This window comes from Triturus cristatus, chromosome 3_2 (genome assembly GCF_964204655.1).
Source record: "Triturus cristatus chromosome 3_2, aTriCri1.1, whole genome shotgun sequence".
Taxonomy (NCBI): domain Eukaryota; kingdom Metazoa; phylum Chordata; class Amphibia; order Caudata; family Salamandridae; genus Triturus; species Triturus cristatus.
The window spans coordinates 836,728,626-836,748,098 of record NC_140584.1 but is presented as its reverse complement, the minus strand read 5'-3'; the positions used below and the strand labels follow the sequence as shown (position 1 = coordinate 836,748,098).

The window sequence follows — 19,473 nt, the reverse complement described above, 5'->3', positions numbered from 1 at the left end:
AGGCTTCGAGAGAGATGGCAGGATGACCTAGGCCCAATAAGTAATGAAGATTGGCAATTGGCTCTTATGTCCCCCAGGGTGGCGGCTATCCCGCTTAAATTTAGGCTTATCCAGGTAAGGATACTTCACTGATCATACATGACCGGGATAACCTTGGCAAAAATAGGGTCTAGACCCGATGACCTTTGTTTGAGGGGATGCGGGCAACAAGCCACATTTTACTATATCCTGTGGAGCTGCCCAGCCTTGCATGTTCTTTGGGAGGGTGCCTCGGATCATATGCAGACAGCCTTGGGAAAGGAGATAGTGTTGAAACCACAACTGGGACTGCTGGACATATGGGATGCCACTGATCTCACTGAAATAGAACAGCGATTCACTACACTGGGATACACATTAGTCAAACGGGAACTGGCAAGTGGTTGGTGGGAGCGAGCCCGCCATCCACCATTGCATGGGCTAAAGAGCTTGACAGGTGCATGTTGGCAGAGTCAAAAGTCTTTGTGGCTAGGGGGTGCCCCCAAAAATGGGATCGGAAATGGTCTAAGTGGAACAAATACTGTGGAGATATTTGTGTGTCGCCTATGAAAGATTTAGAGATGCACAGGACGGCGGAGAGGGCGGGGAATCTTTGATATCCACCTAACTCAATGTATGCAAATGCAATGTACTGATTGACTTGATAAATTACTTATTTCATATGGCTGTCAATAAAACCAATAAACATAAAAAAAAAAGGAAGCAGGATGATAATGTGGCTGATGGCAGCCTGGGGGTAATCCAGTTTATCGTGAATGCTTGAGTGTTTCACCCCTCTGCTCCTTCTGGAAGCCAATGAAGTGTAGGGCGTTTTGCTTTGCTCTATTTCCAGCATCTTTGGCCTGTTCCTCCAGTATGTTAGGAGACAGTAGATTTCAGTGCTGTGATAGCATCTTCCAGTTTGATGATGCAGCATTCTGAGGCTCTGTTGTAGGAGCCCCATGTCTATACCTACTTCACCAATTCTGGTTTCAAGCACCTTGCAGGAAGCTTGAATTGCTTGCAGTATGGTGGTCGTGCCACGTGGTAAGAAGAGTTGTTCACAGAAACGACTCCGCATGTCCAAATCAGGCGGTTTCGGAGGAGGGATGGTGTATTTGTCCATTTTTATTTGGACCTGAGAGGGCGTAGAACAGTCCCTACATATAGTAATGATACCTTCAGCTTCTACAAGACTGCACTACCAGGAATAGCACTGCGCTAGATTCTGCCCCTACTACAGCCAATAACTGCTAAGTGCCTTGGGGACGTCCAGGGTGGGGAGACACCATCTCACCTTAGGCTCTGGTACCTCCGGCTACCAGATTAGGGAGAGAGATCCTCCCCAGGTATGCCTCAAGCCCTTCACTGTAGCGGTGCCCCCATAAGTCAGTGACCTGTTGTCATGATCTAATGTTATTTTCTACAGGAGCAGAATATAGGTCCACAATTCCCACGACAACTATTAGAGACAGATGAACTATATAAATCTATCTCCAATACCAGCGAGGGGGAAAGGGGAATGGGACAAAAAGAGAGACTCCTCAATAGATTTTCATCTACTTCTTATTTAATCTTCACTATGGCTGCAGACCACTGGAACTGTGCCTACAAAACAGGTTAGAACAATTACTAGGTATGGTCTTACTGACAGAATTGTTTCTTGTGATCTGTTGTTAAAACCAATAAATGTGATTATCAAAAAAAAAGAACAATTACTAGGGACTTACAGTTTCAACTCCTCTCAGTCTATTATGTACTCTAACTCAATAACTTCTGTTAATGCTTTTCGTAACTTATTTACCTGCATGCAATTGAGGAATCGCTTCTATCGTTGTATTTACTGAAGATGATTCTTAACCTCATTTAATGAACCTGAGTCTTAATATATATTTTCAGTGACTGTTCTTGTAGTGAATTAGTTGACTTTTTTTGGTGTACATATATTTATTTGTCAAGTCCATATCGATTCCCTTTAGCATTAATTGTTATGGAATTCTTATAGTATATTCTTTGTTCCAAACTTTCTTGGAAAGTTCCACAATTAAACCTTTTACGTTCTAAATACCTTCTCTCAGGTTTACCTTGCCTTTTTCACACTTTTCTCTTGAATATATATATTCTTTTCTCACAGAGTTTCTTACATTCAAAATTACTCTTTCTTAATTTCTAAATGCTCTCAGATTTGATCCTTTCAGAAGCTTGCAATGAATTATTTAGTCAGATAGAGAGATGTCATCACTTTTGACTGAATTCAGATCAGTTCTTGTGTGTCAAGAGACACTACTCATGACTCGCCGTCAAGTGAAACTCAGGGAACACTACTCCTTCTCTGACACAACTTCTGAATAACTTGCAATGCTAAAATACTTCTTTTTGACTGGAACACAATTTGAAAGGCGCACTGAAGAGACACTATTTCTCTTCAGGAAGGTGCCCCATGAAACGCTACCGTTCTCCTCAGAATCACAATTGAAGTGTGCCGTGCTCTGCACACGTACGCACCTCAGCCTGAATTGTCTTTGCAGAACTAGACCGCTCTGGATTCGCTTTTCTAGTGTTGGCGACCATCTTGAAATTCTCGGAAGGTACTTTCTGCACAGGGGATAAAGTCAAACAAGGAGGAATTCGTCTTTTCTTGTTCTCCTAAAAAACTTTATTGTATTGCATCGCCATGGATTCTTGACACTACACCCCCCCCCCCCCCCCACACACACACACACACCCCAACCCCTCAAAGGCTTTCGGTTTGTTTGGATTTTTTTTGTGAAAGATTTTTGCCAATCTTGGTGCGTGAACGTTTCAGGATGGTTCCCACAATCTTTCTTCTGGGCCACATCCTCTCCAGTTTATTAGGTAGTTTACTTTTCCTCCTTGAATTTTAGAGTCTAGAATTTGTTCCACATCAAACTCTTCTGCAGAATTCACCTTGATTGGCACGAGTTGGGAAGTTATTCTTAAATCTGGAGGGCTTCTTTTTAATAGAGAAATGTGAAAAACAGGGTGCACCTTTACCTGAGACGGTAAATGTTTTTTCACTGCTACTGGATTTATCGCACGGTCTACTTTAAATGGACCTATAAACCTTGGCTGAAATTTGCGATTCCCTTTAAAGTGCAAACGACGAGTAAATAGCCAAACCTTATCTCCCTTCTTAAAGATTGGGCCTTCTTTCTTTTTTATATGCTTGCATTTTGTATGATCTTTTAGCTATTTCTAATGATTCCTTTCTCTCAAATAGGATTCTTGAATTTCCCTCACAAATTCCTCAACTGCTGGGACTGTCTTCTCCTCTTTTCCTAGGAGCATGTTTGGGTGTCTGTCATTATTAAGATAGAAAGGGGTGTATCTGTTGAGCTATGAAGTGCATTGTTATATGCAAATTCTGCTGCCTATACACAATCTACCCACTCCTGATCTACTAGATAGAGTCTTAAGTACTGCTCTAGTTCCTGATTGACGTTCTCTGTCTGCCCATCAGTCTCTGGGTGGTAACTTGTAAAATAGTGTGCATCTATTCCTAACCTTTTTTTGAAGGCTCTCCAGAAATGTGAAAGGAACTGAGACCCATGATCCAAAATTAGGATTTTTGGGATTCCATGGGGTCTGACTACACGGTGTGTAAAACTTTTAGCTACTTGTGGTGCCTTGGGAATACTCTTTAATGGAATGAAGTGTGCCATTTTGGAAAAGGTGCCTAAGAATACCATGATTGTATTGTAACCCTTGCTGGGAGGAAGGTCTACTATTAAGTCCATAGTGACTGTGCCAAGGATGGGGTGCTGTTGGCAGTGGCATTAATAACCCATGAGGCGCTGAACTATTTGGTTTTCCCTTTAAGCATGTTCCACAAGATTACACATATTGTCTTATTTGAAGCTCCATCTTAGGCCACCAAAAATTCCTTTTTATAAGTTTTTGAGTTTTCAAACTTCCTTTATGACCTGCCAACTGATCCTCATGATAAGCTGGTAATACTTTCTTTTGTAGTTCTGTGGTGGGTAAGTATAAGGTTCCGAAATTAATGGGTAAGCAGTCCTTTATTTCTCTTCCTGCCACTTCTTTTACCCAGTCAATCATTCCTGCTTCAGTTATGTTTTGCTTAATTTCAGCCCAAATCTGAATATTGAATGGCTAATGCAAACTTTTCACTGGGAATTATAGGTGTTTTTTCCAGAATCTTGTCAATTACTTCTGCATTTATTTGAGATAAAGTGTCAGCTTTCCTGTTTGCCGCTTCAGGTCGGTAAGTGATTACAAAATCATAATCTGCGAAATACAGAGACCAAAGCAGTTGTCTAGCCGTTAAGAGTTCGTGCAGATTTCAAAAATTGCAAATTTTGATGATATGATGATATGAGTAAACCGTGACCTCATGTCGGGCTCCCATGAGATAATGTCTCCATTCAAGAAAGGCCTCCTTCACCACTAAAAGTTCCTTGTCAGCTATAGAGTAGTTTTGTTCTGGTGCAGTGAGTTTCCTTGAGAAAAAGGCCACTGGGTGTAGCTGGCCTGTGTCCTGGTGACGCTGTGAGAGGATCACTCAAATAGCCAAATCTGAAGCGTCTGCTTCTACGTAAAAAGGCTTCTCTGCATCCAGACGCAATAAAATGGGAGCCGTAATAAACGACTCCTTCAAGGACTGAAAGGCCAAGTCCACTTCTGGACTCCAATCGAATTTGACTCCTTTCTTCAGGAGCCGAGTAATTGAACTGACTTATTGTGAAAATTTGGCAATACATTTTCTATAGAAATTTGCAAATCCAAGAAAACTTTGAATCTCCTTGATACTTCGTGGAGGAGGCCAATTCTGCACTGCCTTTACCTTGGCTGTGTCCATGCTGACACCATCTTGAGATAAAATCAAACCCAAGAACTCCACTTTTTTCACATGAAAGGCACATTTCTCCAGTTTGACATGAAGATGATTATCCAATAGTGTCTTTAGAATAGCTCTGACAAGAGACACATGTCCTTTTTACTGTTCGAATAGATCAAGATGTCGTCAATATATACCACTGAGATTCTATCCAGGAACTCTCGCAAGACATCGTTCACAAAGTGTTGAAATGCTGTAGGAGCATTGCAGAGACCATATGGTATCACTTGATATTCAAACAAGCCAAACCGCGTTCTAAAGGCAGTTTTCCATTCGTCTCCTTGAGCCACATGAATCAAGTGGTACGCTCTTCTCAAATCCAATTTTGTATAAATCGTGGCACCCTTCACTTGATCTAATAGTATGGACACCAGAGGCAAGGGATATTGATTCTTCAGGGTTACTTGATTGATCGCTCGATAGTCAGTACAAGCGCAAAGCTCCCCATTCTTCTTGGAAATGAAGAATAAAGTAGACGAGACTGGGGACTGAGAGGGGAGAATGAAGCTATTAGCCAAATACTGGTCCAAATATGCCTTTTAAATATCAATTCTCTGCTTCAGTTAAGGCCTATATTTGACTGCAGGGCAACACTGCTCCCGGCTCCAGATTTATCTTGCAATCATATGGCTTGTGAGGAGGCAACCTCTCTGCTTCCTTCTTGTCAAATACTCTTGCTAGGTCTTGATAGTCAATGGGAATTTCTCTTGTTTCCAAAGCCCCGATGGTGGTTGCCAAAGTAGCTAGACACACTGCTGGTGACTCTTTGAATACTCTTGTATCTTCATGAAAGCAGTTTTCTTTGCAATATTCTGAATCCATAAACACTGTTCTTTTACTCCAGTCAATTCGCGGACTATGCTCCATTAGCCAGGGCAAGCCTAAGATCAACTGCAATTGTGGAGCATCAATGAAATTAAATATTTGCTCCCGATGACCATTTAATCCTTCCAAATGAATCAGTTTTGTCTTATGAGTAATCGGTCCAGAGGAAAGATTGGTGCCATCCCCTTCTCTAACAGACTCTAAAACGGTCTTTTTAACAAATTTCACTCCAATTCTTTGTGCATATCTAATATCACAAAAATTTCCAGTGGCTCCTGTATCAATCATTACAGCGACTCCAGTAATTTCTGTACTCTGAAACATAGCTGTGAAAAGGTAACACCAGATGGGGGTGCTGCTGACTATAATGTGTTGGCCACTTGCTGCAAGGCTGGAGTTGGCTTTGACTCTCTGCTTCCATCAGGGCAACTCCCTTTACTGATGAAGCTTGCCTTTCCCCGACTATCTAAGCTTAGGTTTCTTCAAAGATTCTCTTAAAAAATGTCCTGAAGCCCCACAATCCATACATAGTTGAGTCTGTCATAAATTCTTGGAAATTATAGAGGATGGGATAATTTTTGGTGACAATCAGCATGGACCATGAGGCTGCATCTCCAGACAAATAAGACAATATGAGTGCCACCTTGGATTGATCTTCAGGAAAGATGACTGGACGACATAGGAAATGTAATGAACATTGAGCTATAAAAAAATTGCACCTTATGCGGGTCTTCCCCAAATCGTTCTGGTTGCGCTAAGGGAATTTTGGGAGAAATTGCGTGAATAACTTGGGTAGAAAGCCCTGATGTCTGTGAAGTGTAAGTCTTGACTGCCTTTACCAAGAGACCCTGCTCCCTGCCACTAATTTGTCAATTTTTTGCCTAATCTGAAGGGGCGCTTGACTATATCTCCTTAACTCTTCTTTTAAAACCTTGTTTTCCGCTACTGTCTCATTTTTTTTTTTTTTTTTGTTGAAACCGTTTATTGCAATCTCCAGTATATACAAGTATGGGCCTACAACCTTCCGGCCGGCCGCTAGAGTGACAGGAGCACCTGACGAACTTACAAAAGGGCACTTGGCGTTACAGAGAAGCAAATCAGGAGACATCAACGACGTAAGCCACATGACTCTAAGCCCACAATACGGTTTCATTTTATACACACGCAACAACATAGAAAAAACACACCCGCAAGGCAACCCGCAATCGAAGGTAACCACACGTGCTCCTCGAATAAGGGACCCCGACCATCCACAGGTATCTGAAGAGGGGGAAGGGAAACAAGTCCAGGACTGGGGGAACTCTGTGCCCGGGGCTGGGGGAGGGGGTCAACTAGGGGGACGGAGCCGGTGAGGCAGCAGGCAGCAGTGGCAGCTCGCAAATACCCCCGCGGTAGGCGTTCCAGGGGCCCCATATTTTCACCCACGCCCCAGGCTTGCCCCTCGCCACATACACCACCTTTTCTCGGAACATGCACCAATCCATATGTTCTTTCCAGGCCGACACCGCCGGGGGACGCTGGGATCCCCACAGTTGAGCGATGTCACGCTTAGCTATCATATATCCCAGAGTCACCCATCGCGTCTGCGGAACCGAGTAATCAGTTGGTTCCCACACATTCAGCAAGCATCTCCTCGCTTCAGGCAACAGTGAGACATGCGTAACCAGACGCAGGACCTCATGCACACCACGCCAGAATCGCTCCACCTTCGGGCATTCCCACAAAATATGCAAAAAAGTCGCCAAAGCACCACACCCACGCTTACACAACCCATCCTCAGCATAACCCATACGCAGAAGCCTTGGCCCCGTCATGTAAACCCGGTGGAGTATCTTAAGCTGGACGAAGCGAAGGCGAGCCGGTATGGCCACCTCCTTCGGAGAGGCCACCGCGGAAATCCAGTCCTCGTCGTCCAACTCCAGCCCGTCGGCAACCCAAGCCTCACGGAGGCCGGTCAGCAGGCCCGAGCGGTCATTAATCAATTTTTTGTAAATGAGGGAGATCGTGCTATCCGGAACGTGGCCATCCAGCACTCTATCCTCCAGGGGGGAAGACTCCGGGATGGAGGCGGCGTCTGGGAAGACGGAGCCCAGCGCATGACGGACCTGCAAGTACCGAAAGTATTCACTGCCCTGCAGCTGAAACTCCGTCTGCAGCGTCTCGAATGTTTTAAATCCCCCTCTCGTCCAGAGGTCCCCCACTTTACTGATGCCAATCGTGTCCCACTTCTCAAAGCCCTTCGAGGTCCACAGGGAGCCCAACCGCTGAGGCGCATACAACGGCGACGCCCGGGTCAAACGGTCCTTCCACCCCATAGCTGCATTGGCCGCGTGCCACACCCGCACCATGACACGCGTGGGCCCCGTCAAGCGGGGGTCCGGCGCGCCAGAGTAGAGTGCTCGATTGTAGTCGCCACCGGGCAGGAGCATCTTGTCCATTTCAAATGCCGGGTTCAAGGCGGGCCCATAGAGGCCGTGATTAATTGCAGCTAGCTGGGAGGCCCAGTAATACCGCTTAATGTCCGGGAGGGCAATCCCCCCGTCGTACCACGGGAGCGTCAACTTCGCCAGGGCTATACGCGGCCTCCCGTCCCAGAACAGGCGGCGCTGTAGACTCTCCACCTCACGGAAGTAGCGCGCCGGGACTAGGTCCATAGTGTTCTGGAGAGCGTACAGGAAGCGCGGCAACGACATCATCTTAAACAATGCCGCCCGGCCGAGCGGCGAAAGCGGCAGGTGCCGCCAGCGCGCGACGTCCTCCTTCAAGCGCTGGAGGGGGGGAAGCAAGTTTCGCTCGTAGCGGGCCGCCGGGTCCAGCGTGATATAGACACCCAGGTACCGAAACCCCTGCGAGGCAATCTGGATCGGACATCCCCGCGGGAGGACGGGAGCCTCCCCGGAAAGCACATAGACACATGATTTAGCCCAGTTGATGACAAGGCCTGAGTTACGGCCAAAGGAGCGCAGGACATCAACCAGGACAATCAGGGATTTGCGCGGGGAGGCTAGGTACAAAAGGATATCATCAGCATAGAGGGACACGCGGTCCTCATACTCAGGGGTCCAACGGAGACCACGGATGGAAGGGTGCCACCGCAACCACTCCGCCAGGGGTTCCAAGGCCAATGCAAACAGGAGCGGCGACAAGGGGCAACCCTGTCGCGTGCCCCGTCCCAGCGCGAACGGGGCCGAGACTCGCCCATTCACTACCACCTGCGCTAACGGGCCCGAGTACAACAATTTGACCCAGCTGATGAATCCCGGTCCAAAACCAAATTTCGCCAGCATCGCCCAAATGTATGGCCATTCGAGCGTGTCAAACGCCATGGTGGCGTCTAAGGACGCCAAGATGGCCGGCTCCCGCACAAACGGAACACGCGCGAGCACCCCGTGCAAGCGCCGCAGATTGAGGGCCGTGTTGCGATGGGGGATAAAGCCAGACTGGTCTTGGTGGACCAACTCGCCCACCACGCCGACCAGCCGGTTGGCAAGCACCTTGGCAAGGATTTTGGGCTCCGCATTCAAGAGCGAGATAGGCCGATAGGAGGTAACCCGGTCTCGGGGTTTCCCCTCCTTGTGGATCACCACGATTGTAGCCAGACGTTGGTCCGGCGGGAGGGAGCCCCGCGAGTGGGCCGCAAGGAACATCGCGCGGAGGTGGGGTGCCAGTACGTCCGGTCGCAGCTTATACAACTCGATAGGGATGCCGTTCGGGCCCATGGCCTTGCCAGATGCAACCGAGCGTATAGCGAGGGCAATTTCGTCCGAGGTAGGAGCAGCATCCAACGACTCCCTGTCCTCCACCGAAAGGGAGGGCAGCGCGATATCTCGAAGCAGGGCATGAGAATCCGCCTCCGAGCAGGGGGAGACCGGGGAATACACCTCGCGGAAATAATCCGCGAAGCGAGAAACAATGTCTTCTGGCTCGGTGACACGTACACCATCCATCCTCTCAATCAGCGGAACCACACAACTCGCTCTCTCCTTTTTATCCAACCACGCAATCAATTTACCAGCCTTATCACCCACATCATACAGTCGCCCCTGTTGCTCTCTACTGAGGCCCCTGGCTGCCTCCGTGACGAGGGCCCTATAGGCCGCTTGCTTAAGGTGTAGAACATGCAGTGCAGCATCCGTCACCCCACTCCCCAAATCACCCTCTAGTTCAGTAATTTCGGCCTCCACTCGGGTCACCTCCTCCTGCTCGCGCCTCCCGGCATGGGATATGACGGAGAGGGCCTCCCCCCTAATAACTGTCTTGAAGGCCTCCCAAAGGGAGATAGCCGAAGGGACAGACCCCACATTCTCCTCGAAATACCGCTGCAAGGATTTAATCAAGTCAGCGCGAATAGTGGGGTCGCGCAGATACCAGGCATTAATTGGAGCTACCCTGCCCTCCCCCCTCGGGAGGACACCGAAGTGCAACAGGAGCGGGGAGTGATCTGAAATACCCCGCGCCAGATGGCGCACCTCTCCCACCCTCCCAGCATAGGCCGCAGGGACAAGGATATGATCAAGCCGTGAGAGGCTACCATGGGCACCCGAATGGAAGGTGTATTGCAGCTGCGTGGGATGTTTTAAGCGCCAGCAGTCCACCAATCCCAATGTATCTAAAAGGCCGGACAGCCACGCCTGCGCCCGGGGGAGGTCCCTAGGGGGGTGACGATCCATAGTCCCAGAAACCACCGCATTGAAATCCCCCCCAACCACCAGAAGCCCCCCCGGAAGGTCAAGGAGGAGGCGCCCCAGGTCCGCAAAAGTGGTAGACTGTAGCCCCGGTGGGACATACACTGAAACAAAGAGAACCACTTTGCCCTCCATTCTCCCCACCAAGGCAATGTAGCGTCCCCTCTCATCATGGCGCACCTCATCTATTTCCAGCGGGAGCGAGTTCTTAACCATGATGCCCACCCCCCGCGAGCCAGACGTGAAGCCCGAGTGGGCCACCAAACGATAGCCACGCCGATTCATGGCAAAGAAGGAATTACCAATAAGGTGTGTCTCCTGCAGAAAGACCACATCTGGCGAAATTCGTTTCAGATACTGCAGGACCACACCTCGCTTAATCCTATCCCCCAGTCCATTAACGTTCCAAGACAACAAAGTCAAGTCCCTACCCCCCATCACATACAGAAGCCATCATTCGTCCCCCCGAGAGCACCTCAAAAACACCAATACAGTAAAGGGTTTGCCTTGCGGTAAAAACGAACAACACCCCACCCCAACCCACCCGTCCCAACAGAACTCCCCCCTCCCTGCACTCCTGCATGAGCCCGAACAGCCCCCCCCAAAGTGCAGTGTGCCTGTCGCCCCATAGATGAAAACACTAACTAGTCCCCCAGAGGAGGAGGGAAAGCCCCCAAGAGTCCCCGTACGACCTCCACGGGAGGGGAACTTACACAATCAGTCAATGATAACAATAATGTTGTCCAGAGCAAGGCCTACTATTAGTCCCTCAGTCCTGATCCGGCAAGCCCTCCCCACCAACCGCGCCCCCCCCACCCCCCCAGCCCCGGTCCCCGGGCAAAGTGTCCAACCAGTCCCCGGCCGCCTCGGGACGATCAAAAAAGTGCGTGCGGCCATCCACCTCTACCCTCAACTTCGCTGGAAAAAGCATCGCATACTTGAGGTTCAGGTCCCGTAGGCGACGTTTGACTCCGAGAAAACTCAGTCTCTGCTTCTGAACCGCCGGAGTAAAATCAGGATAGAAGTTTACGTCCATATTGTCGAGTCTGACCGGTCCTTGTTGCCTAGAAGTCTGCAGGATAGCGTCTCTGTCCCGAAAGTTGAAGATCCGGGCAATGAGAGGCCTCGGAGGGGCTCCGATCTTAGGTCTCCCTCCGGGGACCCTGTGGGCACGTTCCACTGCGAAGAGTTTACTCAGCCCCCGGGGCTGGAGACGGGCGAGGATCAGGTCCTCCACAAACAGATCCACCGCCTCCTCCTCACGTCCCTCCGGCACCCCGACAATGCGAACATTGTTCCTCCGGGCCCGACCCTCGGAATCTTCCAGTCGACGATCCATCAGGGCGCTCGCCTGGCCCAGTCGGCGCACCTCCTTTTGGAGGGCCGCCACGTCCGTTGTGAGGCCCGAGGTGGTGTGGGCCAAAGAGTCGACCCGGTCATTCGTCTTGGACAGATCGGCCCTCACCAGGCCCACATCCACGAGGACCGAGTCAATCTTTTGCGCCAGAGTGTCAAAGCGCTGGTCCACTGAGGCCTTCATCTCGGCGATGGCGCCCATGACGTCCCGGAGGGTCAGATCCGCGGGCAAAGCAGGGGCATCAGTCGGGCCAACAGGGGACCTACGCGGCGCCTCTGGAGATCCCTTCTGGAGGGTGTAGCGGTCCATGTTGTTAGACTGAGGGGCTGCGCCACGGCGGGTCGATTTCACCTTTGCCCGGTCGCCATCTTGTTTCGTGGACATGGCTCCAGTCCCCAAATCGTGCCAATCTCCTTGAAAAGGGCTGACAGACCGGTTCACGGGCTCCGGGGGAGGGCGACCACAGCTCCGAAGGGCGGATCACAGCTGGCGGGCCGGCAGGGCACCCCGATGAAGTCACACCACCGCACGCCGCCTCGCGACCCTACCTCGCTTGGCAGCAAGGAGGGCGCGAAAGCGAAAGTGAAAGTGTGGGGTACGCGAATCGCCCAGCCTCGCCCGCCGCTGTTGTTCACTTTGTCTCCGGATCGCCCCACAACTCCAATCCGGGGGGCCGGCGTGGAGAAGGCCGCAAACCTCAATCGATGCTCCCGCCGGTGTCCGAGGTCCGATTTGGAAACGGAAAACGGGTGGCACCTCAGCTCGGTCTCACGAACACAGTCCCCTCATCTAGGACAGGATATAGTCAGGATTTATGCAGGAGGTTGCGGAGGTCCTCGGGAGCCTCGCACCTACGCGGCCATCTTGGTTGCGCGCTAGGCTCCTCCTACTGTCTCATTTAATTGTTTTTGCATGCCCTCTAAAATGGTAGTTAAGGTCTTTAAATCTATTCCTTCAGCCATTCTGCTTGAGTGGAATTTTATTCTCAATGAAGGGAAGCACTTCAATCTGTCAAGCTCTAATGTTATTTTCCACAGTAGCAGAAGATAGGTCCACAATTCCCACCACAACTATTAAGAGACAGATGAACTATATAAATCTATCTCCAATACCAGCGAGGGGGTAAGTGGAATGGGACAAAAAGAGAGACTCCTCAATAGATTTTTGTCTACTGCTTATTTAATCTTAACTATGGCTGCAGACCACTGAAACTGTGCCTATAAAACAGGTAAGAGCAATTAATAGGGACTTACAGTTACAACTCCACTCAGTCTATTATGTACAAGCTGATCATACAACCACAGAAAGTAATAGTATCATAGTCCGGGTAGCCAGCGCTGTGCCTATTTGCAATTGCACTTGTCTTTGATCGCACACCGCAATCAGTGCCGGCCCACTTGTATTGCAGGGTTGAGCTGTCCCACAAGCAGCACGAGTAGATGGGTGGTCATCTCCTCAAATGTCCAGTTCCACTAGGCCTCAGGCTATCCCTCACTAAATAAGGCCTCTGGTTCTGCAGGAGTGATTATCTGGACAAGGTGCAACTTCAACCCCGAGAGAGCAAGGGGACCTCATGTCAGGTCAGCCAGGTTGTCAGTAGCGCCCAAGCCAATAACCCGCCACTAACCTGCAATGTAGAATCCAGCAGAGACGATAGATGAGAAGGTCCCTGACTCCCAAAAACCTACTCCCCAGCAGCGGAAGGTAACCTAACTGCGTGAGATCAGGTCTGTGGGAAAAAGGGAAGTGGATAACAAACAGATGCGGCCAGGGATAGGAACTCTCCAGGATGAAGGTCGGGGCTGTAATCTCCTCTGGGAAGATAAGTACCTGCAGACATGGGACGAGAGAGAGAGAACCGGTAAACAGAAGTCTTCTCTCTATAATGTAGTGAAGGCACAGGACCTACGCCTACCCGCCTGAAAGGAGATGTCTGAAATTACCTTTCTTCTTGCGGAACTCTCGCTTTGGCTCCCCCTTAACTTCAATGTCACTAGAAAGCACTAGGTCCTCGGGAAGTGATACTCTCTCACCCCCACAAGCCAAGGACGGAATGGGTCCAAGCGGGAGCCCTCCGTAAGTGCACAGTCACAGCGAAAGTAAAGTTCAAAATAACCAAATGGTAATCCCTTCCTCGGGATTTCGAGGATACTTTCCAATTGCTAGGCAGGACGGCAATGAGGCACTCAGTGTCCGTGTCTTCGTTACACCGACCCCACCAAGTCCAGGCAAAGGGGGAACAAGTAATCCGGGAATTTACAATGTCTCTCACAGTGTCAATAAAGTTGTGTTGACGAAGCAACACTCGTGGCTTACCAGAAATGCTGAAGTATCTTGACGAAGCAACACTCGTGGCTCACCAGATATGCAGATGAATCTGCCTCCCCACATACCTCGGCGTCTCGCTCGCCGCTGAATCGGGCTGGTTTCCACGGGAACGCGGGACTCGGCCCGTCACAGGGATGGCTGCAGAAATGCTTCTCGCTGGGATCCGGCGGGGAACACCTTCCGCCACGAACATCCACAAGCTCTAGGATTGACAAGCACCTTCCGCTTCCTGCGGAAGTGCTTATGTAGACAGGGTCGTCGGGTGCGCCCCAGTGCATGCAGGGATTTGTAGTTCGGGAAATCCTGACATCGGGAAAACGCGGAAACACTCCCGTTTTTTTCCTGACAAGGGGCATAATCGGTGGTGAGACTGCTGGCGATTGTTACACCTCATTAGAGGAGAGGAAAAACATCCATCCAAGATGCATTAGAATCAGGAACGGAACCCCTTTACCCTCATTGTCCAGGGTGGGAAACAGTTTTAGGATTATGCGGGCAACAGTCTGGAGGCAGTACTGCAATATCATTGACTCATGTTTCTTCTGGCTCCTTCTTTGTGCCTATGTTGGCTAGAGAGTTAAAGAAGCCTTCTCGGTGGGTGCACCAAGCCCTAAGCCAGGCTAGGGCAGAAGTCTGAAGAAAGGTTACAAGAGCGGGGTTCCCTTCCCTTCGCTTAGGCAGTTTCAGTCATGGCTCAAAGTTCCCGCTCAGACTCAAAATCAGCCTGCAGCAATGGCTTCCCTCCCATGGGCCTCAAGTGTCCTCCTGTACCATAGGTGCCTTTGTGGTTGAATGGAGCCCTCATTTATCTGCATCTCACACGTTGCTGGTTTAGGTGTGGGGCCACCCAAACGTGTCCTCGCCCCGTCCATTAGCTTGTGAGATACCTTTGACTGCTGGGTGCATGTTAAGACCCAAGTCATGGGGCCTTATACCCAGGGACCTGCACTACCCATGAACCATGCTGAGGTGGCCTCCATCCATGGAAATAAGGCCCCTTTTATTCTCCGTCACAAAGGCACCTCTGGCATGTTGCTCAACTCTATGTTAGGTGCTTCTATTGTGAGAAAAGGGAGCCTCCAGTCATCTGCAGGTCCACCATTGTCAGCTTAAAAAGGGATGGGCTCACCACGTGTGGCCCCAATTTGCTCCACAGCTCTGCTAAGGGATACCAACTGACAGGCTGTTACAAGGGTAATGCTCACTAGGTACTTGAGGCTGCCATCTTAGGTATTCCACACTGGTTGCAGGCCAGAAGACAGGCCTTCCACTAACTATGCTTCAAATGAGGGCCAGATATTTACAAAATGCACTCCTCTCTGCCCTTGGCCATCACAGGTGGGAGGAGACATTGTACTGTGTGCCGAGAAACAAGATTGTAAGGAATTCAATTTCAATTGGATTCTGGACAAAGTTCTGGAGAGTAGGAAGATGTTGTTCGGGAATTAAATCTTCATGTAAGTCTTTGTATAATCCACACGCTGACGTTAAAGAGTCCCGGAGTTACTGAGCATCGCTCCAAGTGGTTCAGGGTATAAGTAAACAAAGTTGAGGGTAGGATCTATCCTTGAGGCAACCTTTGTTGTAGGCTGACTTTGCTGGAGAGAAATCTCCCAGTTTTAACTGTTTGAGAACAGTTGAACAGATAGGAAGAGAATCAGTCAAGGATTACCCCACCAATGACCATCCGTTCTTCAAGATATTAATCAGAGATGGCTGGTTAACTGTATCAAAGTCAGCCAAGAGATAAAGGAATTAAAGTAAGCAAGGGTTGGCAGAGTAAAATATGAGGAGTGAGTCAGCAACGATTGCAGCAGTACAGACTCTGTGTTGTGGTCCTGTCTAAATATGAAATTAATCCAAAATGAAACCCACCATTGTTTTGGGTACACAGTACCGACAGAAAATAAATCACCTTGACTGTATCAAAGGTAAGACTGCATGTGCCTCCTCCTTACAGAGATGCTGGGAGCTTGCTCTGTGAAAGAAAGTTAGGTCATCAGTGCCTCACTGATTTGTTTGGGAATGTTAGTTGAGTAGCCAAAACCCATTTCATAGGATATGGTGTAGTGGTTGTGCCCAGGTACCGATTTCTTCACACACACAAATATGCATGTGCGTGCACGACCGCTGCCCCCCACAAACACACAACTGATTTCTAGCTAACCTTAACCATTCAAGAGATTTGCAAAAAAATTGTTCTAGGGTTTGGACCATGTTCCATGGTTTTGTGGACCACTTTGATGGTCTGTTGTGAAGTTTGTGTGGGGAAAACCATCTCAAGGGATAGAATGTGCTGATATTATCATAGAAGGAGTTCAGTACAATATATTGCTTGAAGCTGTCCAGAGAGATACACACCTCACATGAGAATCTATGGCGGTGCATTGGGGATTCAACAGTCCAAAGCCACAATATACTAGATTCTAGTAGCATAAAAAAGGGTCTACCTATTTGATCCTACCCAGGTTTTAAGCTCATTTTACGTGAACTAAGTTAAGGTTAATTAAATAGATATAAATATTAACAAACGATTTCCACTAGGTTCTATGGTTGTACTCAAAATATTTCAGTTGCCCTGCTAAGCCCTGAAAACAGCCTCTATCAGTGGCTATTAAGCTTTTTACTTCAGTGACTCCCACGTAATCATTACTGGAACCAAGAGACCCGACTATATTATTGCAATGAGTCATGACTCAAAGCCGAGGCCTAAGAATTTTTGATTAATTTGAACCTCAAAACAACACATTAAAACTTCAGAAAAAAGCATTCATCAAACAAATCTTCGAATAATGAATAATTGACAAATAAACACATTAAAAAACATGAAGATGTTAATTTTAATAGAAAGGTTGGAGATTTTCAAAATTTAATGGAGGCCACACATTGTCCACACTATTTTCTGTTTGATGCACTTGCACTGCTCCCACGAATCAATCTGAGAATACTAACTTAATTTTTGGCCTCCAATTTGAAGTCCCTTCACATTTACAGAACGTTTTACATTTTCTTTATTACATTTTTCTTCATTTGAACACACCGAGTAGTCTTCTTGACCCCCGGGGGTCCCCAGACCACAGATTAAGAACCACTGGCCTAGGTAGGCAGACATATGCACTCTACCTAGTTGAGAAGCTTTGTGCTTGTGGGGTATCGGAGAGAAGGTAAGTGGTCAGATTTGCACTTATGCCTTTTTGGTGGTCCATTCTCCACTCAAGTAGCACCAAGATCTACCTGGAATCTATTCACTAAGGTCTACCTTCTTGTGTGTATTCTCCCTGACTACAGTGCTGTGAAAGAGTATACACCAGAAAGAGCATTACCAAAGGTAAGTAACTTGTTATTTTGATTGCTACATCTAACTGCAAATTCCTCACTTTGTGAATAAATACCATATCAGTACCTCCCAAGGTGTTGGGTCTATGGAATGGCTTGAATCAAATATTCCTGCAAAACGAACAGGCAAATTGCCCATTCCGACAGATCTGACTGCCATGGCAATAGTGCTTCGTAGAAAAAGTTACTTACCGAACGATATATCTGTAAGAAACATAGGTTAGTTATAGATTCCTTATCTTAGAATTCGCCCCAGGCGTCAGACTGGATCTGGAAAGTTTTTCGTCAGCAGTACCCCTGCGCGTCAAAAGGAGGCGGTGGTCGACGCCACGTTTGTCGTTGGTGTTGTGGTTGCTGGGATGACGTCACGGTAGCTACATAGACGCTGCCCTCGTGCACGGACGTCAGTTCTGTACACGACTTTGCACGCCAGAAGCGCAGAGCCATGCAAGACACTGACCACTAGTGCACAAAACTAGGGCCCTGAAAGGAAGTCGTTAACCCTAGAAGTCAGTTCGCTGAACAGGGAGGATGAGTGGGGAAGTAAGGAATCTATAACTAACCTATGCTTCTTACAGATATATCGTTTCCGAAGGTAAGTAGCTTCTCCATCTGAAAGAAACAGTTAGTTATAGATTCCTTACCTTACAATAGATACCCCAGCTTTACCAACCCCGGAGGTGGGTCTGCGAACTAAGTTCACACAAGAAGGTCCTGGAGAACAGAACAGCCGAAGAAGCCATCTCTCCGGACTTGGTTGTCCAGGCAGTAGTGTTTGGTGAACGTGTGCAGAGATGCCCATGTAACTGCCTGACAGATGTCATTAAGGGGAACTCCCCATCTCAAAGCAGTGGTAGCTGTTGTCGCCCTGGTGGAATGAGCGTGCAGTCCAACTTCAGGCTCCTTCTTTGCCAAAGAATAGCAAGCTTTGATGCACAGAACGACCCACCTGGAGATGTTCCGTTTGTGCACGGCCCGACTTTTCTTGGCACCCACATAGCCAACACAAAGCTGGCCATCCACCCGGAATTGTTTGGTGTGATCCAAATGAAGGAAAGCACACATTTTGGATCCAGACGGTGGAGCCTCTCTTCCTCCTTTGAAGGATGCGGAGGCAGAAAGAAGGTGGGCAAAGTGATGGTTTGACCAATGTGGAAAGAAGTAACCACCTTGGGAAGAAAGGGAGGTCAAGTTCTGAGGACGACCTTGTCAGGATGGACAGCTAGAAAGGGAGGCTTGGAAGAAAGAGCTTGTAGCTCATTCACCCTGCGCGCAGAGGTGATGGCCACCAGAAAGGCAGTTTATAAAGTCAGAAGCCTGAGAGGACAGTTATGTAGCGGCTCAAAGGGAGCGCACATAAGATATGTAAGAACCAAGTCCAAGTCCCACTGAGGCATTACAAAGGGAACAGGAGGAAAAAGAAGAGTAATGCCTAACCCTGGGCGTAGTTTGCGAAGTAGCACTTCGCGAAGCTACGCAAAGTGCAGTTCGCACTACACGAGCTACGCGTAGCACTTCGCGAACTGTGTAGTACCTTGTTCGCACTGTGCCAGATGTCGTTTTCAATGATTGCACAGTGCGGACAAGCAACCGGCACTGTGCAATCATTGAAAATGGCATCTTGCACAGTGCGAGCTGTAGTTTTCTGCTGCTCGAGTAGATTTTTACTCGAGCGGCAGCTTTCTCAACGCGAACTGGTAGTTTCTCATCGCGAGCGGTCGCGAGCATACGCGATCACTCGCAATGAGAAACCTGACCTCCTCGCGTTGGGAATCTCGCCGGGAGGTTTATTTTCCATGCTCGCGATCGCCAACTTGATGTTGCTGATCGCGAACAAGGAAAAAGTCTCGCCGGGATGTCATTTTGCTTGATCGCGGTCGCCAACTTGACGTTGAGGACCGCGAGCAAGCAAAAAATGACCGCAGCACTTCGCAACACTACGCTACGCGTGTTCGCACTGTGCTACGTGCAGTTCGCGTAGTGGGAAGTAGCGCCAACTTCGCAAACTACGCGAGCGTAGCGTAGTGCTTTGCCCAGGCTTAGTA

At 48.8% G+C, this 19,473-nt stretch overlaps 1 protein-coding gene across 2 annotated transcripts in view; it reads right to left on the bottom strand.

Annotated features, from left to right (window-relative positions):
- Positions 1-19,473, bottom strand: part of DPH1 (diphthamide biosynthesis 1) — a 1,777,158-nt gene that overhangs the window by 508,721 nt on the left and 1,248,964 nt on the right. The gene's annotated exons all lie outside the window — the stretch shown is intronic.